The 21,326-nt window shown below is 38.9% G+C and overlaps 1 protein-coding gene across 7 annotated transcripts in view; it reads left to right on the plus strand.

The window, feature by feature from the left end:
- Positions 1-1,381: 1,381 nt before the first annotated feature.
- The window catches only part of RERE (arginine-glutamic acid dipeptide repeats), a 570,111-nt gene continuing 550,166 nt past the window's right edge, over positions 1,382-21,326 (plus strand). For 4 of the 7 annotated variants that reach the window (XM_074218543.1, XM_074218545.1, XM_074218541.1 and 1 more), the window contains exon 1: positions 1,932-20,666. The gene's annotated coding sequence lies outside the window, so the exon portion shown is untranslated. Of the gene's footprint in view, positions 1,787-1,931; positions 20,667-21,326 lie in introns of those variants that run through there. The other 3 variants (XM_074218539.1, XM_074218549.1, XM_074218548.1) reach the window with 2 other exon arrangements.

Here is a 21,326-nt window from a genome sequence, read left to right on the forward strand (position 1 = left end):
TTCAATCCTTTCAAGGGGAACACATCTCCCATCTTCAAATAATTATGCTTTGGGTCGGTTTTGTTTCGGGGGCTGGAGATTTTGAGGGTGTTTCTTTCCCAAAAGCACTTCTAATAAAAAACAAAACCCATTAGTCACTCCTGGGTGTTGAGAACAATAAATGAATAGAGAGAGAGAGAGAGAGAGAGAGAGAGAGTTTCCTTTTTAACAGGCCTTTTCTCACAACCACAAAACACACACACAATCCGTTTCTCCAGGAGTTTTTCTCTTTCTAGTACAGTTCTTCCTTTGGGGGGGGGTTGCCCCCATATTTCCACACAAGTTCCCTGCCTGACAACAAAACCCATCCTTTACAAGGGAAATCCACCAATTGTCATCTCTTGACTTTGGCTGCATGCGTCCGACGTTCCTTTATTTCCGAGGGGAGAAAGGGGGCTAGTTTTAGGGGAGGCTTTCCGCCCCCGACCTCGCCTTGACATTGGGTCGGGGGTGGGGGCAGGGGTCCGCACATGCAGCGTAGCCTGCCTCCTGCTGTTTTGCATTTGGGGGAGGGGGCTCCCTTGGCATCCCCGACTCTCGGAACAAGGTGATCCAGGGATCTCCACAAAGCTGGAGCCTCCGGAGGGCGGTGTGGGGGAGGGGCGGCCCCGCTCCTCATCCCGACCCCTTCACTCCAATAAAAACAAAACCCACCCAGGCCGGGCCGGCCGGGCAGCCCGTAAATCGTCCATCTTCAAAGCCCCCCCCCCCCGGGTCTCAACATTTTCCGCCATTAAGGGGTTTCTGTGCGCTATTTTTGAGGGGGGCGGACCCGGTCCTCAGTCCGAGGCAGGGAAGAGCCGCAGAACCTCGTCTCGGGCTTTTCTGGGGGGCGCTTTCCCTCCCCGGGGACGGCCGCGGCGTGGCCCCCACTGAGGTGGGCTTCTGGGGGGATGGGGAGCGGCTGGGGGCGTGAAGGAGGGCGCACTAGGTCAGCCCCGCCCCCTCCCTCGCGGAGGCCGAGGGAGGGGCCCTCCCCTCCCCCTCCCCCCCGGCCGGCAGCTCCGGGGCTCGCGCCGCGCACGCGCGCTCCCCGCGCGCCGTCCCCGGCGGCTCCCCTCTTTCTGCCTTCGCCCCCGTCCCCGCCGCTTCCCGGCTCGCTTTGCACCGGCGGAGCCGCCGCCGCCGCCGCCGCCATCCGTCCCATCCCGGGCCTCGCCCCTCCCCCCCGGCCCAGCCCCCTCGCGGGTCATGGGCTCGCGTCGGGCCAATGCGGAGGCTCGATACTGGGAGGTGGGCCGGGCCCGGGCCGACGCGCGCCGGGGGGCGGGGGCGGGGGAGGGGAGGGTCTGGTGCCGCCGCTGCCGAGCCGCCGCCGCCGCCGCCGCCGCTTCCGCGCTCCGCCCGGGCCGCCGCCTGCTCCCGCTCCTCCTCCTCCCGCCCTCCGCCCCACGCGCGCGGGGACCCTCGCCCTCCGTGCGGCTCCCTCCGCGGCGCCCGCCTCCGCCTTCCTCCCCCGGCTGCTCCTCCTCCTCCTCGGCCTCCGCTCCCCTACATTGTCTGCCTCGCTTTCCCTCCCGGGCCGAGAAGCGAGCCGAGGACGCGCCGGCCCGCCCGCGCCGCCCCGCGGAGCCCCCGCGGCCGCCTCCCCGCGCCCGAGAGCCGGCCACGAGACATGCCCCTGGAGCCCTGCCTCTGAGGCGCAGCCTCGGCCCCTCCGCGCCCCCTCCCCCACCCCGTTCAACTTCCCGAGGCAGCCGGGCCGCTCCGAAGACCCCCGTCGGATGGTGTAGGACCTCGGGGAGAGGTAAGCCCCCCGCGCCGCCCGCGGCAGCTGGGGAGGGGGCCGGGTGGGGGGCCAGGGGCCCGGCCGGGCCGCCGAAGTTGGAGAAAGTGGCGACCCATTGTGAGGAGGGGGCCTCCGGCCTCGTGTGCCCCGCGGGGCTGCGTGCGGCCCTTGCCCGCCGGGCTTGTCCGTGGGCATTCCGCCGGGAACGTGCCGAGTCTGGGCAACTTGACTGCCCTCCCATCAGGGGACACTTTGCCCTTTGTACTGTAGCTTTAAATTTTTAGTCCGCTTTGTGTGATTTGCCCATAATACCGAATCAGCAGTCCCATGCATCAAAATAAAAATCCCACTGACACATTTCAGTCTGGAGAACGGTGTATTCTAGTTTGTTTTTTAGAGAAAGGCCGTGGAAAGAACGTAAGGAGGGCTGGGTAGGAGCATAACGTTGCATTTCATCTGAAATTGGTCGTGTAAGAAGTTGCTAAGAAGAAAAAAAAATGATTCATCGTCGAATTGTCGTTTTCCTCTGCCTTTTTTTCCCCCCCAAGGTTTGCTTGCATTTTTTTGGATTACAAACATTGACGAGCAAAATTTGTGTCCTTGAGGGACTGGGTGCTTTAAATGTTTCATGATGTGTTACTATTTTAAGGTGCTTTTAGAAACTACTTTTGAAAGAAAGAATCCTGTATTAGTCCTAGCCAAAGCATTTTTTATTCTGTGAAAAGGAAACTTCATAGTTTGCACAGCAGACCTTTTCATGTTATACAAGTCATTGTATCCTATGTTTAGATTTGCATTAGCTTTAATAATTGCTTTCAATTTAAAACGAAAACCTTTTTTGTCTTGTGTACCTTGGCTTGTTCATTCTCAGGCTGTTGGTGAGTAGGGGATAGAAGAATAGATCTGGGTGATAATAAAAACATCTTTGGATCTCTGGGTAAATAATTTCTTTGCTTGGATTTGCTCCCTGAGTTTATTCTACTGTAAATTATAAACCAGTTTTTGTTTTGGTATCTTAGTCTAGGTGGAGGGCTGGTTTGCAGATTTCCTCATTGAGGTCCAAGGGACCTTCCAAGGGAAGACACACACACACACACACACACACACACACACACACACACACACACACACACACACACACACAATACGCAGGCAGAGAGCTCATTGTTCTTCCACACACACACATTCTCTCTCCCATATTTGGGACTAGGCTTGCATAGACAAACACAGCTCTTTTTTGGGAGAAAGAAGAAGAAAAATGGGGGGAGGGAAGGGTGCTATTTGTCCTAAGCACATCTTTTACTGCTCAAATGTGGCCTTTTCACCAGTTATCAAAAAGGTCAAAGAGTAAATTAAGATACTGAAAAGCAGAAAAAACCAACCCAGACTTCTTTACTTTCACCTTCTTCCTACCTACCTACCTCCTTATTTCTGTTCTCTGCTGCTATTTCTTTGAAGACAGAATCATATTCTTTATGTTGGTCATACTTGGAGTAGCTTCTCACCGTGCTTGGCATCATCTTTCAGTTACCCCTGACTTTTTTGGGGGAACAGGAATATCAACTCCCCTGGACATTTTTTTGCAACTACTTTTTTTTCAGTAGAGAAGAGATTTCTTGATTTTTTTTTTTTTTTTTTTTTTTTGCAGTGTATAGCTTCTTAAGACCAGACTTTGGGTTAGTCTTTGGTGAGAAAGGGTGTGTATTTGTATGTAGGTAGGTGAAGTTTAAAACCGTAACTTTGTTAAATACATATTTATATATGTTTGCTGTTTAAGTGTCTGTTTTTGTAAATAGAAGTTTTAAGTAAAGATATAGGCTTATGATTATGGGACTGGTATAAAGGCCACTTTGAAAGTTAGGCTGGATCAAGACTTTAAAGAAATTATCTGGGCTTACATTGCCAATCTCTGCTCTGCTTTGGTTTTGGTATGGGTAGCATCTTCTACTGGTGAGGATCTTTGAAGTGTATAAATGCAAAGGATATTGGAAGTAAATAATGATTGTAGCTTAATTTTATTTTAAATGTTCTGCAAATACTACCTGCCTATGCTGCCAACACACAGGCTGGGCATAAAGACTTTATTACAGTATTGTCTTATCTACTGACAAAAGATTCTCTTCTGTAATAGAGGAACTGTTCCTGTATATTGTGATTATTCACAGCCTGCTCTGATTTGTCTATATCATTTTATACATGTGAAGCACTTGGAAAAAATTAAACAAAACAAATGAAGTACATTATTCAAATTCTACATTTAGAAACAAAAAGATTGAATGGAAATCTTTTCAATAATAAGACAAAGTGTTCTTCAGTTTTAGTTTGGTTCTAAATGAGTTGAAGCGAGTTATCCTATTGAAAAAATTAGTTTGAGCACCGGTGGTTTGGCACAGATTTGTTTGAGTGTGGAGATAGAAAATGGTTTGAATCTAAGTGAAAATCTCAGGTCTTTGGGCTGAAAAAGTTGAACTTCAATAAGAGTATTGCTATGCTAAAATTAATTTAACTCACATAGTGTAACTGATTCCATCAAAGAAATTTGAGTTACAGAGTTGATGGAGTGCTATAGTAGTGTGTGAAATACTGAGTGCCATAGGACTTTAGGAGGAACCTTTCATTGCATCCCTGAAGTAGGCTGCTCCATCCATAACAATAACCATTCTGTCTGTCCTTGAAAGTCCCAAGTGATGAGAAAGGGTTTGGCACTATCCTAGGAGACAGCCCATTATTTCTGGAGACCTTTTATTGTTAGGAAATTTTTCCTTACTGAGACTTAATCTCTCTTGCATGGTTCTGCCCTCTGAAGGGTAAGCAGAAGTCTTTGCATGGGAAAAACTCTTCAACTATTTGAAGACAGTTATCATTCCTATGCCCTACATCTCTCAGTTTTCTCTTTTTCAATCTGTCAAGTCCTTCAAACTTTTTGAATCAAGATAAAGTTATTTAGATAATAAAGAAAACATAGACTAGAGAGAAACATACCTGAAAGGATATTTTTTTACTTGCATCACACAAACTGACCCTTTTATATGTAATCATTTAAAGAAATGAACAGACTAGAGGGTTTAGAAAAGATTAGAGTATTAATGAGGAAGAGAGCTTGAGTATATAGGATAAGCTTTTTCTTTTTCATTTCAGCCTGTGTTTGAAAAAAGTTCTTTGTAAGTTTGATTAGCTTTGCTTTTAAAACTTAAAGCTTACAGTAAATAAAATCTAAAACTACAAAGCATTTTCTATTAAAAGAAAAGTAAAATAAAGTAGAATTGGTTGAGCCATTTTGTTACCCAATTAGAATATTGTCAGGTAATTATGGAGGGATGTTTGATGTATCAAAAGCATTGTGTATGTATTCTTTAGAATATACATACATACATACGAGGAAATCCAAGTAACTAAGGACATGACAAGTAAAAGATAATTTAAAGCAATAAATTACTTATTTTTTTTTTTAAGTTTTTGCAAGGCAATGGGGTTAAGTGGCTTGCCCAAGGCCACACAGCTAGGTAATTATTAAGTGTCTGAGGCCGGATTTGAATCCAGGTACTCCTGACTCCAGGGCCGGTGCTCTATCCATTGCGCCGCCTAGCCGCCCCATATCTTTTCTTTCCAAAGAAAATTTGATCATTACTGTTGCACAACATTCAGGTTCAGTTTTTGTGTTTCCACTTAAGTTGCACTCTTTGTTTATTTTGTTTTCCTGCTGCTTACTTCATTAAATGTATTTCAAAAAACCTTTTGTTTTTAAGGGAAAAAATGAAATGAATTTCTAGTGAATTACTATTTAATTTTAAATTTTTTTATTGATACCTTTTGTTATTGTCATATTCATTTTCACATATATCCCTTCTCAGCAAGCTTTTTTTGGTAATTAAGATTAAAAAGAAAGAGATGGGTCCTGGTGGGATAACAAATTCTGCAAAATCAACCCACACATTAATCAGATCTGATTACATGCCATATTCTATACTCAGAAACCTGGGTGCTCTGTGTACCTTTGCATGGAAGGGAAAGAGGTACATATTTCTCAGCATTTTTCTAGGATCTAGTTTGGTTTTATTTTGACCATTATAATCATATGGTTCAGTTTTCTTTTATTGTTATTACTTTGTTGGAATCAGTCTGTAAATTGTTTTCCAGGTATTCTGAATCAGTTCATAGTTATCTTCCCATGCTTCTCCAGAGTGTTCATATTCTGTTATTTCATATAGTATAATAAAATTTCATTAGATCGATGTACCACCTTTTAAAAATTTATTCCCAAGTTGATGGGTACCTACTCTTTTTCTTCTTGTTCTTTTCTCTTTTCCGATTTTTGCAAGGTAGTGGGGTTGCCCAAGGTCACACACCTGGGTAATTATTAAATGTCTGAGGTCGGATTTAAACTCATGTTCTCCTGACTCCAGGGCCGGTGCTCTATTCACTGCACCATCTAGTTGCCCTTTTCTAGTTCTTTTCTAACCCAAATACTGATATTAATATTTTGGTTTATCTGGATCCCTTCTATCAAAGACATCCTTCCTTGGGGTGTGCTTGCCTAGCAGTAAGATCTGGAGGTCGTTTTGTCTTTTTTTAAAAAAAAGCACAATTCTAAATTGTTTTTAAGAATGGAAAGTTCATAGCTTCATAACCAAAATATTTGTGTTTCAGTCTTTCTAATGCACTTAAACTAAAAAAATAAGCTGATGGGTGGCTAAGGTGGCGCAGTGGATAAAGCACCGGCCCTGGAGTCAGGGGTACCTGGGTTCAAATCCAGTCTCAGACACTTAATAATTACCTAGCTGTGTGGCCTTGGGCAAGCCACTTAATCCCATTGCCTTGAAAAAAATCTAAAAAAACAAAAACCAAAAAAAAAAATGCTGAATATTTAGCCAAATGATCAGGAAAAATAAAGTTTCTCAGTGTAAGTAAGCTATTTAAAACTATTAGCTCAGAGGTGCTTGTTATTTACCATTCACATTTCATAATTAGTATGCTTTTACCTTTTTAATGTACCCTTCTGGAGATATGATTGAAACAACCTTTAATAAGATTTTAACGTAATTGTTATTTTGCTGAAATATTTATGTTTCACAGTTATTAACATCTCAGATGACTACTCTAGCTGATAATGGAAACCTAAATACATAGTCTTAAGAAATAGGAGCCTCTTATTATTTGTTGAATTAGATATTTATATTTATAAACAATATTTTGAACCCAACAACACTAGATTCCATTTTCCAGGGGACTCAATGTTCCATGAACTCGTGTTCATGTTTTTACTCTTAGTAAAATTATAGTAATAGAAGGTGATAGAATTTTAAAGTTTGTCCTCCATTTCATGAAAGAATACTTGATATTTTAGAAGACTTTCCCCAAAGACCTTTAGGGTATGTAGCTGCACCAGACAAGAATAATTAATGCGAAATGCTCAGACATAAACTGATTTTTTTCACATGATTTGGAATTTGTTCTTTTCTCCTTTCGCTTGAAGCCCAACATTTTTCTCCTTTTACCTTTTTCCTGGTATTTTCTATTGTGGGTTTTTTTTTTAACTGCCTTCTTCACTTCACACTTCTGGTACCTTTGCTTGGATCCCCAGCTATAGTTTGCTGATCCCAATAGCAGTGCTGTGTTTAGAGGGGAAGCATAGGAAGACTAGGAATAAATACTCAGACCTGGCAATGGCTCTGGAGACCCATTTGCCTCAGAACCCCTCTTAGTTGGCAACTTAAATGTTAAGTGTGTTGGAATACCAGACTATAACTGTGAGAAAAAAATGGAAAACCATTGCTTTTGAGGTCAGGGAGGAATCAAATCACACGAGTGTTTCTTAGGTCTCTACTATGTGCCTGCATTGAGCTAGGCTCTGGAGATAGAAGGATAAAAATGAAACAGCCCCTACTTTATATTCTATCAGGAGAGATGATACATGTAACTATAGACAGATTATCTACAAAATAAGTACAAGTTAATTTTGGGAGGGAGGACATTAGTAACTGGTGAGAAAGGCTCTGGTAATACTTAAGTTGCATCTTAGATAAGAGATTCTTAAGAAGTGTTAAGTCTGGAAGAAGTACATTCCAGATATGGGAGAGGGCTAGAATAAAGGCAGAGAACATAGACATGGAGTGTTGTGTGTGAAAAACAACCCAAAGGCCAGCCAGTTTGATTGAAATGTAGAGTTTAAAAAGAGAGGTTGGAGAAGTAGATAGAAATCAGGACTTTAAAGAATTTTTGTAAAGGACTTTTTTTTTTTTTTTAGGTTTTTGCAAGGCAGTGGGGTTAAGTGGCTTGCCCAAGTCTACACAGCTAGCGAATTATTAAGTGTCTGAGACTGGATTTGAACTCAGGTACTCCTGATGCCAGGGCTGATGCTTTATCCACTGTACCCCTGTAAAGGACTTTTGTAAATACCACAAAGAAGAATTTCTCCTAGAACCCATCGGGAACCATTGGAATGAATTGACTAAGGAGATAATATGGGAAAATCACTTTTGGTCCCTGGTGGTATAGAATGGGGAAAGAAGTATTGGAAGAGTTTGGACTAGAGGTGGTGAGATTCCAGACTAAGGTGGTGGCAGCAGCTCTGTGAGTGGCCAGAAAGAGTTAGATGTTAAAGATGGAATAGAAATTGAAACAAGATTTGATAAGTTAATGGATTTGGGGGCAATAGAAGGGGTGAGTAATGCTGAGATTGCAAATGAGGGAGATTGTCATCACATAGCAAATGTACTTGTACTTGATGAGTTAGGTGTGTTCTGAGATGTGGCCAATGTGCACAGAGCTCTGGGCCAAGAGTCAGGAAAGACCAAGTCTAAATCCGACTTCAAATTCCAATTAACTTCCAGGGGAGGAGTGACCTCATCTGTAAAATGGGAATAATCACAATAATAATAATACCATGTACTCACTGTTGTGAGGATCATAATACTAGTTAGCATTTTGAGATACTATTTGTTGGGTTTTTTTAAAATGTTATTTCATTTTATTTTTTTCTAATCACATGCAAAGATAGTTTTCAGCATGCTTTTTGAGTTTCACATTTTTCTCTCTCCTCTCTTTTCCCTTCCTCTCCTTGGCTGCAAATAATCTGCTATAGGTTATACATGTACAAGTCATGTTGTGAAAGAAGAATCAGAACAAAAGAGGAAAAAAACCATGAGAAAAAGAAAAAAAACATAAAACAAGTTTGAAAAAGTGAAAATAGCATCCCTTGGGTTGTTTTCAGATTCCATATTTCTCTGGTTTTGGATAACTTTTTTCTTTTGAGATTTCTATTTGCAAAGCACAAAACCTTATATACAGCCTAGCCAGTATTATTAATAAAAGAAAATATATACAGATATTCCCCAGTTTGCCACAGTATAATCCTGGACACCATATCAGAACTAGATGATAAAGCAGTTTGTATTTTCCCACAGGAATGATGTAATTGGGGATTGTGTTCTTGACTGAAATCTTGGCATCAAATCATAGTTGATATGATAAACAAAAGTACAAAAACCATAAAAACTTTTTAATAATTTAAAATAATAAAATCACAATCAAATTCCTGTAAAATATACATTATTTGTATATTAATTATAAAATGGTCTCCAGTCTGTTATAAATTATACACATAATTCATAAAAATAAAATACTAATCTTAATGACAAACATTAAGCCTTTTATCCCCCTTCTGCAAATATTAAAAATTTATTTAGTTTACTGTGCTTGGTGTTGGGGAAGACAGTATAGATAAAACATGTGCTTTCCTCTTCTTGGAAGCTTATGTTCTGGTTTATAGACACTGAGATCCTTTCTCTAGCTAAACTACTTAGCATTCTAGCATTACTACAGAGGGTAACCACAATGGGCCGGACACATTGTTAGATGTAAGTTTGCCAAAGAAAACTATTTTATGGAGAACTCACACAGGGCAAGTGCTCACAAAGAGGTCAGAAGAAGCTATGCTGAGACACCCTGAAGGTCTCATTGAAGAACTTTGGAATTGACTGTACAGCTTGGGAGACACTGGCATAGGACTGCCCAGCATGGTGTGCCTTCATCAGTGAGGAAGGCAGAATGGAAGCAGTTCAAAGGAAACATTACATCCTTAAGTTTAGAATACCCACCCCAGGTGTTTACATGGATTATTTGTGCCCAACCTGTGGTAGAGCATTGGGAGCTTGTATTGGTCTGATTGGTCACACTGTAGTTTGTCTCAAATGTAGTAACTTCATTTTGGTCCTCTAAGATAATGAAGGACAAGAACTCACCAACCAACTATTTTGTTTGAAGAACAAAGGACAGAACATATATAATGAATGTGCAATATTTTACATGATTTGTACATTAGAAAATTACTAAAACTGTGCGACATTTGGAAGGGAAGATTGTTCTTGGTCAGGAAATGCTTCATAAATGGACATTTGAGATGGGCTCTAAAGGACTGGTAGAAATTTAGTAAGAATGAGAGGCAGAACAAGACTAGACTATGCCTAGGAACAGTGTGAGAAGAGTACAGATTTTAGTTTTGGGAGCTGGGGCAGGGCAGAGGAGGATCATTTTCTAATGAGGAGTTATATGAAATAATAATGGAAAGGGAGGGCAGAGGAGTTTGAAATTAGTAGCTGAAAGGAAATTATTAAATATTTAATTTTTATAAGCAAGTATTATTTATAGATTCATATATATGAAAGAATGCTTTTGATGGATGACTGAAAGATTGAGAAGCAGGTTTAGGGTACAGAATTGGGAAGAGTTGTTGGGAGACCACTGTAATAATCTGTAAAGGAGATCTTGTACTAGGTGGAACAATTAAAATAGAAAAGAGGTTATAAAAATAAGAGATGTTGTGGAGAAGAGGGATTACATCGGCAAATTCTAAGCAGTTAATAAGTGCTTTTTTCAGGCGGCTAGGTGGTACAGTGGATAGAGCACCATCTTGGAGTCAGGAGGCCCTGAGTTCAAATGTGACCTCAGACACTTCACTTTATAATTACCTAGCTGTGTGGCTGTGGGCAAGCCACTTAATCTCATTGCCTTCCAAAAACTTTAAAAAAAAAGTGCTTTTTTCATTCATATAACTCCTCCATTACAGAAGACAGAAGGGGGTGCAGTTTTAAGGGGCAAGATGCTGGACATGGTGAGTTTGAGTTTCTAGTAGGATAATTAAAGAAGTAGGCATTTTAGTGGATTAGGACTGGAAACTCAAAAGAGAATTTAGGATTGGATAGAGATTTGTCACTCATCTGAAGTAAAGGTGGTAGTTGGAGCAACTTGAGTGAATGAGCTCTCCTCAGAGGAGAGATTTATTTAGGAGAAAAAAAGGGCTAAAAACAGATTTTTTGGGGGATTAGCCACATAAGATGGATGCAAAGAATACAGGAGCAAAGATGGGATCTATGAACTTGTTTTAAAAATATTTTGGTAGCTATTTTAATATAATTATTTTCTTTATAATTATGTGCATTTTAACATCGTATATAATCCAAATCATGATCCTGAGCAAATCTCCATAGCCTTCCCCAGGCTTCTAAAGGGATCTGTGACATAGAAAAGGCTAAGACTGAATTAGAGTGTGGTGAATTAGAGGAAGTGGGAAATGAACCAGAAGAGGCTGGTGTCTTGAAAGGGAAGGGAAGGAACAATATCTTTTGTATGGGATGGGGAACAGGGAAGAAAAAATCAAGGAGCATGGTGACTGAAAAGATCACTGGAGTTGATGATTAGGAGGTTATTTGAAAATCATATTTAGTAAGTTGTGAGTAGATAGAAGCTTAAATATAAGAGCTTGAGGAAAGAATAGAGGAGGAAAGAAAGCTTGAAGAAGAGACATCTATGTGGGCTACTTTAAAAAATATGAACTAGAAGACCGCTAGGTGGTGCAGTGGATAAAGCACTCACTGCAATCAGTAGCACATGAGTTCAAATATGGACTCAAGACACTACCTGGGTGACCCTGGGCAAGTCAATTAACCCTAATTGCCTCTCCCCTTCTCTGCCCCCAAAAGGAAAAAAATGAACTAGTTAAGGTAGAAAATCATCATATGTGAACATTTGCACACAGAATTGTACTTGCATCTGCAAATCTATTAAAACAGGTTTGAAAAAATATAACAGGACTCTGCAAACATTGTTCTGTTTCTGTTCTTCTGAACTTCTTTCTCTTTAGAAATGATTCTTTCAGGAAATTTGGAAATGAAGGTTAGGAAGAATGGGGACAACTGGAAAAAGTTAGGATTGGGGGAAATCTGACTAATATTTATGGGTGTATGGGAAGGAGCTAGTGGAGCGGGATAGATAGAGCATAAATATCAACAGGTGATGACTTCTTTCCATGTTCTGAAAGTTTGCTAAGGGGGAGTTCATACCCAATATATTGGATGCCTCCCTTGTTTTCTCCTGACCTGATACAGGGCAGAGGAGGTTTTATATTGCATTTTGTTAACACCCATCACCTACCTTTCCATTGCCTTCTAATGCTTATCATTAATTCTTTGCAAGTTATGTTCTAAGTCTGTTATACAATAAAACTGGTGACATGTTTTCACTGAAGAGATGACCTGATTTTTTAATACAGATGGTACAACTGCAAAGTAAGAAAATAGAGAGTAGATAAATATAAGTAAATAAGGAGAGAATCAGGAAGGATTTCATGTAGAAAGTGGTATGTCTTTCAAAATAAGAAAGATAATTTTGTTTGCTTTCTTTGAATTTAGAAGGAAATTTGAGGGATGATTTGGATAGCCCAAGTTCCTTAAAATTAAATCTACATGTTTAACTTTTTTCTTCACAAATATAGGAATTCAAAATCATGTCTTGAACCTTGAGTCTGTGCTTTTCAAAGAATAAGTTGCCTTTTTTTCCTTCCTTTGCTACCAGGTTGGTGGGTTGTTTATCAATAGACCATTAAATAAATGAGTTAGTCTTGAAAATGTGGGTCTAGGGGCGGCTAGGTGGTGCAGTGGATAAAGCACCGGCCTTGGAGTCGGAGTGCCTGGGTTCAGATCCGGTCTCAGACACTTAATAATTACCCAGCTGTGTGGCCTTGGGCAAGCCACTTAACCCCATTTGCCTTGCAAAAAGCTAAAAAAAAAAAAAGAAACAGAAAAAGAAAATGTGGGTCTAAATTAAGCATGTTAGATGAACTGAGGGGATCACCTGCATGAGATTTCCCCCATTTGTTTCTCCTTTAATTTTAAAAATGTCTTCTAATTGATAAAAAATAGAAAAACAAATAAAAAAAGCATAATGAGGTTGAAAAGAGTACTGACTTTATTTTTTTAGATAGATTTTATTTATTTTGAGTTTTACAATTTCCCCCCTAATTTTGCTTCCCTCCCCCAACCCCCACAGAAGACATTCTGTTAGTCTTTACATTGTTTCCATGATACACATTGATCTTAGAAAATAACTGACTTTAAATCCTAGCTCTGCTATTTGGGTGAGCCATTTTTCATCATTTGACCCATTTAGGTCTCAGTTTTCTCATTAATGCTGTAAATACTGAAGTAGTTGATCTTCTAAGGACTCTTTTGTCTCTAAATCCTGAGACTTAGAATTATTCTGTTTAGAAATCATTATTTTGTTATAACAATATCTGCATCTATTTTACCTATGTGACAGCTTTGGCTGTAAAATGTTATCAGTCTAGATGATTTTTGCCCATGGATTAAAAAAGGGTTCATATCTCTTTATCTTTCTCTTTGATCTGATTATCATATCATTTTTATCAACACTTTACCAGCCTGGTGCATAGTAGGTCCTTAATAAATGCTTGTTCATTTGACTTTGCCTGGACCACTCTTTGCATTTATTAATATTTTGCTTTATAGTTGTTTATGTTATATCTGTTTTTATATTCCCTTGAACTCATGTAGCCTGAAAAAAGTTTCATGAGATTTTTGTAAGATCATAGATTGAGACCTGACAAATTCTTTTGTGGCCATTTAATCCCTTATTTTAAAGAAGAGAAAGCTGAGGATCAGAGCAATTAAGTGCATTTTTTCAAGACCACACCAAGAGGAAACAGTGTAAAATTTGAACCTAGGTTTTTGTCTCCAGAGGCATTGTTCTTTCCAGTGTTTCCCATTTGAGTTATGTGATTTTGCCCAACAATTTATAAGTAGTAGAGGTGGAGGCAAGATTTGAACCCAGGTTCTCTTGTTCTAAATTCAGTAAGTGCCCACAATTGAGGGAATCAAAATAAACTATGTGTAAATTCCTAATTCATAGGAAATTCTCAAGTGACTTTCTAGGATTTGGACTTGGATTTTTGAGTAGCATGCTTGGGTGTGTCTTTATACTTCCTTATTCAACTCTGTATAGCTATGGGGAGATGTACAAAGGCAATCTTTTTTTAGACAACTTGCTATTCTGTTAATACTCTCTAGTCCACAATGAGTCTTTGATATAAGTTACTGGTGGAGGCGGGTGATACAGAGAAGTCTGTATTATAGTCCCTGACCTTGCAAATCTGAGAATTTATTTGGGTAGATAAAGCATAAGCATGGAAGTTAAATGACAAATACAACAAATGAGGGATTTCCACAAGATATTCTCTAAGGTCCCTTCTAGCTGTACAATTCTCTGAATGCAAGACAGTACATGATTAAGTGGTAGAAATATGATAAGTGTTAGGCATTCCAAAATGGAAAAAGATTATGGGCGAGTAATCTGTCTCACTGTATAAAATATAGGTTTTTAGTTTTTTTTTTTTTTGCAAGGCAAATGGGGTTAAGTGGCTTGCCCAAGGCCACACAGCTAGGTAATTATTAAGTGTATGAGACCGGATTTGAACCCAGGTACTCCTGACTCCAAGGCCGGTGCTTTATCCACTGCACCACCTAGCTGCCCCTACACCGTATAAAATATATCAGCAAGTTAAAGGACCTGGTTCAGAAGCTGAACTGGGAGAGCAGAATATACAATACTAGAGGGCCAGAGCACCAGTGATGGGGTTAGGTAATCCAACTCTGTTGAGTTTGGGATTTAGTGCTAAAATGGTCCTTTGAGATTGTGTAGTCAAAACTCCTTATTTTACAGGTGAAGAAACAGGTTTAGCATGGGGAAGGGTATTGGCTAAGGTCATATGGGTAGTAGCAGAGCTGAAACTGGAATCTTGGTTCACCATCTCCAGATTGAAGACTTTGTTTCACTGAAGGCAGTTAGATGGCACAGTGGATAGAGCACTGGTCTTGTAGTCAGGTGGAGAGGAGTTTGAATCCAGCCTCAAGACACTTGACCTACTAGCTGTGTGACTGTGGGTAAGTCATTTAATCCTGATTGCCAGGACCATCTCCAGTCATCCTAATCCATATCTGGCTACTGGACCCAGATGACTCTGGAAGAGAAAGTGAGACTGATGATTTAGCACAGCATCCCCCTCACTCAAATCCAATACACATTTGTCATGGCACAATACACATTTGATGTCATGGTCTTCTTTGAAAATGAAGGACAACCATTATTAGGCTGATACAGAAGTGACAAAGTGTAGCAATCTGATGGCCATGTAGAGATAGGCAGCAAACAAAAACCATGAGGGTATGGTAGACAAAGGAGAGACCCAGAGAGAGAGAGAGACAGACAGACAAAGACAGAGAAACAGATATTACATCAAGGAAAAGAACCACTCTACCCAAGCTGCTGCATGTAGTCTCAGTCTCATGTGCTTTTTTATTCCTCTTCACCTTGATGAAAGCTTATGCCAAGTAAACTGGCCTGGGGGTCTTTAAGGTTATGACAATTAAAAACAGCTGGTTGAGTAATTAATATAAAAACAGGGAGCAGAGCTCTGACTATTATCTGACAGTCTCTAAAAGCTTCATGAAAAATAAGGACCCTTATACCTTTTTAGTCTGATTCAAAACAAATCAGAATAGATTGGATGGCAAGGAAATCAGAAAGTATTTGAAACTGGTGTTGATTTATTATTTATTTGGAAGAGAAAATCACGTAAATTCTAAAGCTGTCCTAGAAAATCAAAATAAAAAAGTTGCAAAAAGTGGTGGAGGGAAGTAGAGTTGAGGTGGACATTATCTCTTTCTTATCCAAGAGGCAAAACTTTTTTAAAATTTGCCTTGCAAAGATGTGATAGTCCTTATTCAAATCAAGAAGACTAGGATTGTGATTTCTACCAGTCTTTATTAACTGTGTCGTTTGAAAATTAGTGCTGAAATATCTGGAATTCTTTTTCTTTTTGCAAAGCAACGGGGTTGTGACTTGTCCAAGGTCACACAGCTGGATAATTATTGTATGAGGATGGATTTGAACTCAGGTCCTCCTGACTCCAGGACCACTGCTCTATTCACTGCACTACTTAGCTGCCCCATATCAGAAATTCTTAATTCAAATTCCAGAAACCTTGGGTTAAATATGTGAATAAAGAGGGCATCAGAATGCTTCCTTGAATTCATTGTTATGGGATTTCATCAAATAAACTATTAGTGGAGAGAGAGAGAGAGGAAACCTGAGTTCAAATGTGACCTTAATAATTGCCTAGCTATGTGACCATGGGCAAGTCAAGTCACAACCCCATTGCCTTAAGTAAATTATATATATATATATAAATTATATATATATATATATATATAAATTATATATATATATATATATATGTGCACACACACACACACACAATTAGATCATGTGGCCTAAAGTGGAACCTTAAAAGTTATTTCAATCCAATTCCTTTTACACATGAAGAAATAGACCTGGAGAAATGAAGAGATTTGTTTCAGTCATGTGTTTTTGAGCTCCAAAGCAGTATTTAAAACTGGGGTCCTTTTCTACCAGAGTCTCTAGTCCTTCTTCTCTGCCAGTCAGATATATAGATTTTCATTTGGCAAATATTTATTGAATACTTTTCTATGTACAACACTTTGAGGACTATAGAGAAGAATAAGAGAGTATTCTTCCCCTCGTGAGGTGTAGTTTATAGTTCTAAGTACTGTGTTAGTTCATCATTCTGATTAGAGGCAAAGAATGAAACTTATCAGAACATGGATAATCTGTTATTTTAGAGCAGCCCTCCATAAATGTTAAGTGGACACAGTAAATTTATGTTTATTTCTTATGATTAGGGAATGGGGTCATCTGATTAAATACCATAACTGTGTATTTCATGCCATTTATAAGTTTTTGAAATGAGAACATAATAAAATACATTTAACATTTCATTCCTTATCTTGCTGGTCTTCCTTTTGTGACTAAATTCATGGTGAAGGCTGCTTCTACTTTTCTCTTATTCCTTAACTCTCTTCCCTGTTGACTTCCAACAATCATTCAATTGAAATTTCTCTCTCTCTCCAAAGTTAGTGATCTCTTAATTGCCAATTCTCATGATCTTTTCTCAGTTTTTATCCTTGACCTTTCTCTAGCTTTTGACATTTGATCACCTACTTTTCTGTGATAATTCTCTTAAATTTTCATGACACTGCTCTCTTTCGATTCTCTTCTTTCCTCTATGACCACTCCTTTTCCTATACTGTGTCCTTGGTCCAGTCACTTCTTTTAACTGGGTTTTTCACAGGATTCTGTCCTGGGCCTTTTTTCCTTCTCTATACTATTTCACTTGTTATCTCATCAATATTGGATTCAACTCTATGTTGGTGATTGTTAGATCTCTTTAGCCCTAAACTCTCTTATATGTATTTCCAATTTGCCTGTAGTACATCTAGAATTGAATATCTCTTGGACATCTTTAGAGGTTGGGGGGAAGGGGTTCCCAGGAAAAGTTGCCTTCAGGTGGCCGTTTTGGCTCTGCCCTGTCTTAGACATCTTTAACTAGATACTTCTAAAACTGAACTTGTTTTCTTTTCCCCTCAAATCATCCTCCCTTCAAAATTTCTCTACTGAGGACACAACCATCTTTCCAGTCTCTCAGGCTTGCAGTCTAGGTGTCATCCTTGGTTTCTCCCTTCCTCTTTCTTTCTCTTTCTCCTCACACTTTCATTCAATCTATTCCTACTTTCACAACATTTCTCAAATAAGCCCCCCCCTCTAATATTATCACAACCATGGTACAAAACCCTCATCACTTAACTATTGCAGTAGGCTTTGTGATAGCTGATGACTCTTCCTGCCTTAGGTTTCTCCCCACTCTAGTTCATCCTTCACTCAACTGTCAAAAGAATCTTCCTAAAGTACAGGTTTGACCCTGACACACACCCCCTATTCTGAACTTTAGTGACTCCCTGATACCCTTTTCTCTAAAATTCTTTGGCATTCACAGCCCTTCATAACCTGCCTTCACTCCTATTACCTTTCCAGTCTTCTTAGATCTTACTTGTCTTTCTTCCTGTTCCGGTATCCAGTGATACTGAGACTTCGTGAAGAGTCAAGCATGACGTGAAGAGTCAAGCATGACTGAAAAAAGACTGAACAACGACACTTCATGCTGGGAATGCTCCCTCCTCCCTACCTTTTGTCTTCCTTCAGAGTCTAGCTAAAAATCCCACCTTCCCACAAGAAACATTTTCCCTCAGGCACCCCACCCCAATCACTCAATTCTAGTAATTTCCCCCTTCTGATGATCTCCAATTTATCCTATCTTTAGCTTGTTACTGTGTAGCTGATTACCTAGTCCTCCCCATTAGCCTGGGAACTCCTTGGCCTTTCTTTGTCTCCAGAGCTTCCTTAGTACCCCACTTGGGAGCATTTAATGCTTATTGACTGCTTGAGTTCACACAGATGCTATGTTATCATTTTTCTTTGATTGAAAAACATTTTTAAAATCTTATAACTTTTGATTTATCTTCATTTATTAGTTTAAATACTTCAAGTTACATCTTTTGACTTCCACCTTCTTTATGAACTTTTACTGATTTCACTTTTTCATTCCATCTCCAAATCCCTTCTCAGATTAAAAAAAATTTTGATTATTTTTTTTACTGAATTAGCCTATAAATTTTGTGAGAGACTCTGTTCCTTTCCATCTTTGGATTCTAGTACCTAGCATCTTGCTTTGCACATGGGAGTTGCTTAGTAAGTATTTGAATTGAATTGAAATTATCATATCCAACTCTATATTATAGGAGGGTGGCTAGGTTGCACAGTAGATAGAGCACCAGCCCTGGAGTCAGGAGTACCTGAGTTCAAATTCAGCCTCAGACACTTAATAATTACCTATTTGGCCTTGGTCAAGCCACTTAACCCCATTGCCTTGCAAAAAAAATCTTAAAAAAAGAAAATTACGGGTGATTACATTATGATACATCTAGAAAGCTGATTATAAAAACCAAACCAACAAAAACCCTAAGGTGATTTGACTTTTATGTTCCATGATGATAAAGTAGATACAAGTCATTTTTGTTTTAGCCTTTTTTGACTGTTTGAAGTTTTATAAATTAGCTCTTGCCTTAGAAGTAGATTCTTACAATTGTTATTAAAGAGAGCTCTGTATCAAATACATTTTGGATGTTACTTTTTCTCTAGTTAATGTGAAAAATATACCTTTTCCTTTTTTTTATTCATTTGGTTTTCAGTGTGACTTTTTGTGACTTCATCTGGAATTTTCTTGGCATAAATATTGGAATGGTTTGTCATTTGTTTCTACAGTTCATTTTATGAATGAGGAGATTGAGATGAATTATTTGTGTTTTCAAGAACCAAAATCCAACCATTTAAAGAAAGAAGTATGCTGCATTTGCATAGGGAATATATTTGAACCTAGTGATTCTTTAATTTTGAAGACATGGATCTTCACAACCTTATTATGTGGGGGCACACCAGGTCTTGAGGTTCCAGACCCCTTATCATTTGATGAGATTTCTCCTTACAACTTCTGATTCTTTTGAATCTTGAAGAAAGAAACATGTATCTTACTCCTTTTTTGCTTTGAGAAGTCATGCTGAGAAATATTTCATTTGTATTACTTGTTTTTCCAATCTAACACTCTCTAATGTCCCAGTACATTTCTATAATGATTCTTTTCTGATTCAATAGCCTTATGATTAGGTGAGGAGGTTGAAAAACTTTTCATGAAGTCTTGTTTAACTTTTTCTAAAATATGTTTACTAGAAGCATTCTTTTTGATAATGAGTAAGTGACTTTTCTTGTTAGAGATTATACTGACTTTAGCTGTAGTAGTCATTGAGCAAATTATTTGTTTTAGTTTGAAGACCTTTTTCTAAGAGTAAAATGTTACATGTGCTATCAGTTCAGTTATTTAAAATTTTGCTTGTTTTTAAGAGAAGATGCTATTTCTATTTAGTAGCTGAGAATAGATTTTTGAAGTGATTGATGGTCAAAAAGGATAGCAATTTAAATGGGTTCTGCCATCTCATCAAAAGTAGGACTTGAACTGCTGGGATATTCTGAACTCTAACAAGCCATATGGCTTTCATTTACCATTTTTCATATACTTTCAAAAATTTTTCAAAATATACTTATTTGGGGCACTTATTTGTTGAGAGACATTTTATGGACTGTTATATTTTTTATGTTTTCTCAAGCACTTCCTTCTGAATGCTATGCATTTTTAAAAAGAAATTTCATTGATTATTACTTTATTCTTGGTAGTAAATACATTATTATTCTTGGACTTAAATGGAAACTGAATATAAGTAATTCCATACGAAAACTCACACCCTTTTCCTAAATAATTAACCACTGGACACTAACGTCTTGAAAATGAGATAGAAATGTATGCATATTTCTTGAGTCTTTGGGACTCTCTTAACTGATATTTTAATAGAGCTGTCTTTAACTGTATTCTAAAATAGAATTATCCCTGACAACTGCTTTAGAATTTTAGCGCTTCAATTTGAAGAGGGGAGAGATTTCTTTTAAATAACTTTGTTAGTGGAAACTGATTTCCAACTGTTCAATATGGATGCATGGTGTGTTCCAACTGTTTTCTGAAAACAGTTTTAAATTCAGAAAGCTTGAGTTAGCTAGGTTTCTGGGGTAGAAAGTTGACTTTTATATGGTAAGTGTTATAAATTAGTAAATCTTTTTATTTTGAGAATGATTGGAAATCCTTAGTCATTGCAGTGAGATTTTTCTAGAATTAATTCACTGAATATTTTCTGCCTTTTTATTGTTTAAGATTTATTAATATCAATTTATGATGTCTGCTTTTTATTTTAAAATTAATGATACAAGATGAATTTTTCTTAAGTATTCATCTCAACAAGAGTAGATATGATTAGGGTTGAAATTGATTTAGGGATTTCTCTAGCTATTTTTACAGTTCTGGGAGAATTAGAAATTAATATCTGGTTGATAAGATTAGATTTTTCAAGGCAATGAGGTTAAGTGGCTTGCCCAAGGCCACACAGCTAGGTAATTATTAAGTGTCTGAAGCTGGATTTGAACTCAGGTACTCCTGACTCCAAGGCTGGTACTCTGTTCATTGCGCCACCTAGCTGCCCCTATTTCTATTCTTTAGTTTTGGTTTTGAATTAAAAAATAGGTTTTGTCCTTTTAACTCTTTGCTTTCTCCTGGAAAATTGAAGAGAATCTCCCATGATGATAAACTAAGGGAAATAATTTGGGGTTCATTGTTAGGCATCTTGAGCTGCAATAGGCTGTTTTACTTCTTTTGATTTAACAGAATATTCTAACTTTTGGTCTAAAGAAGATATCC

This window comes from Macrotis lagotis, chromosome 1 (assembly GCF_037893015.1).
Source record: "Macrotis lagotis isolate mMagLag1 chromosome 1, bilby.v1.9.chrom.fasta, whole genome shotgun sequence".
NCBI classification, from domain to species: Eukaryota; Metazoa; Chordata; class Mammalia; order Peramelemorphia; family Peramelidae; genus Macrotis; species Macrotis lagotis.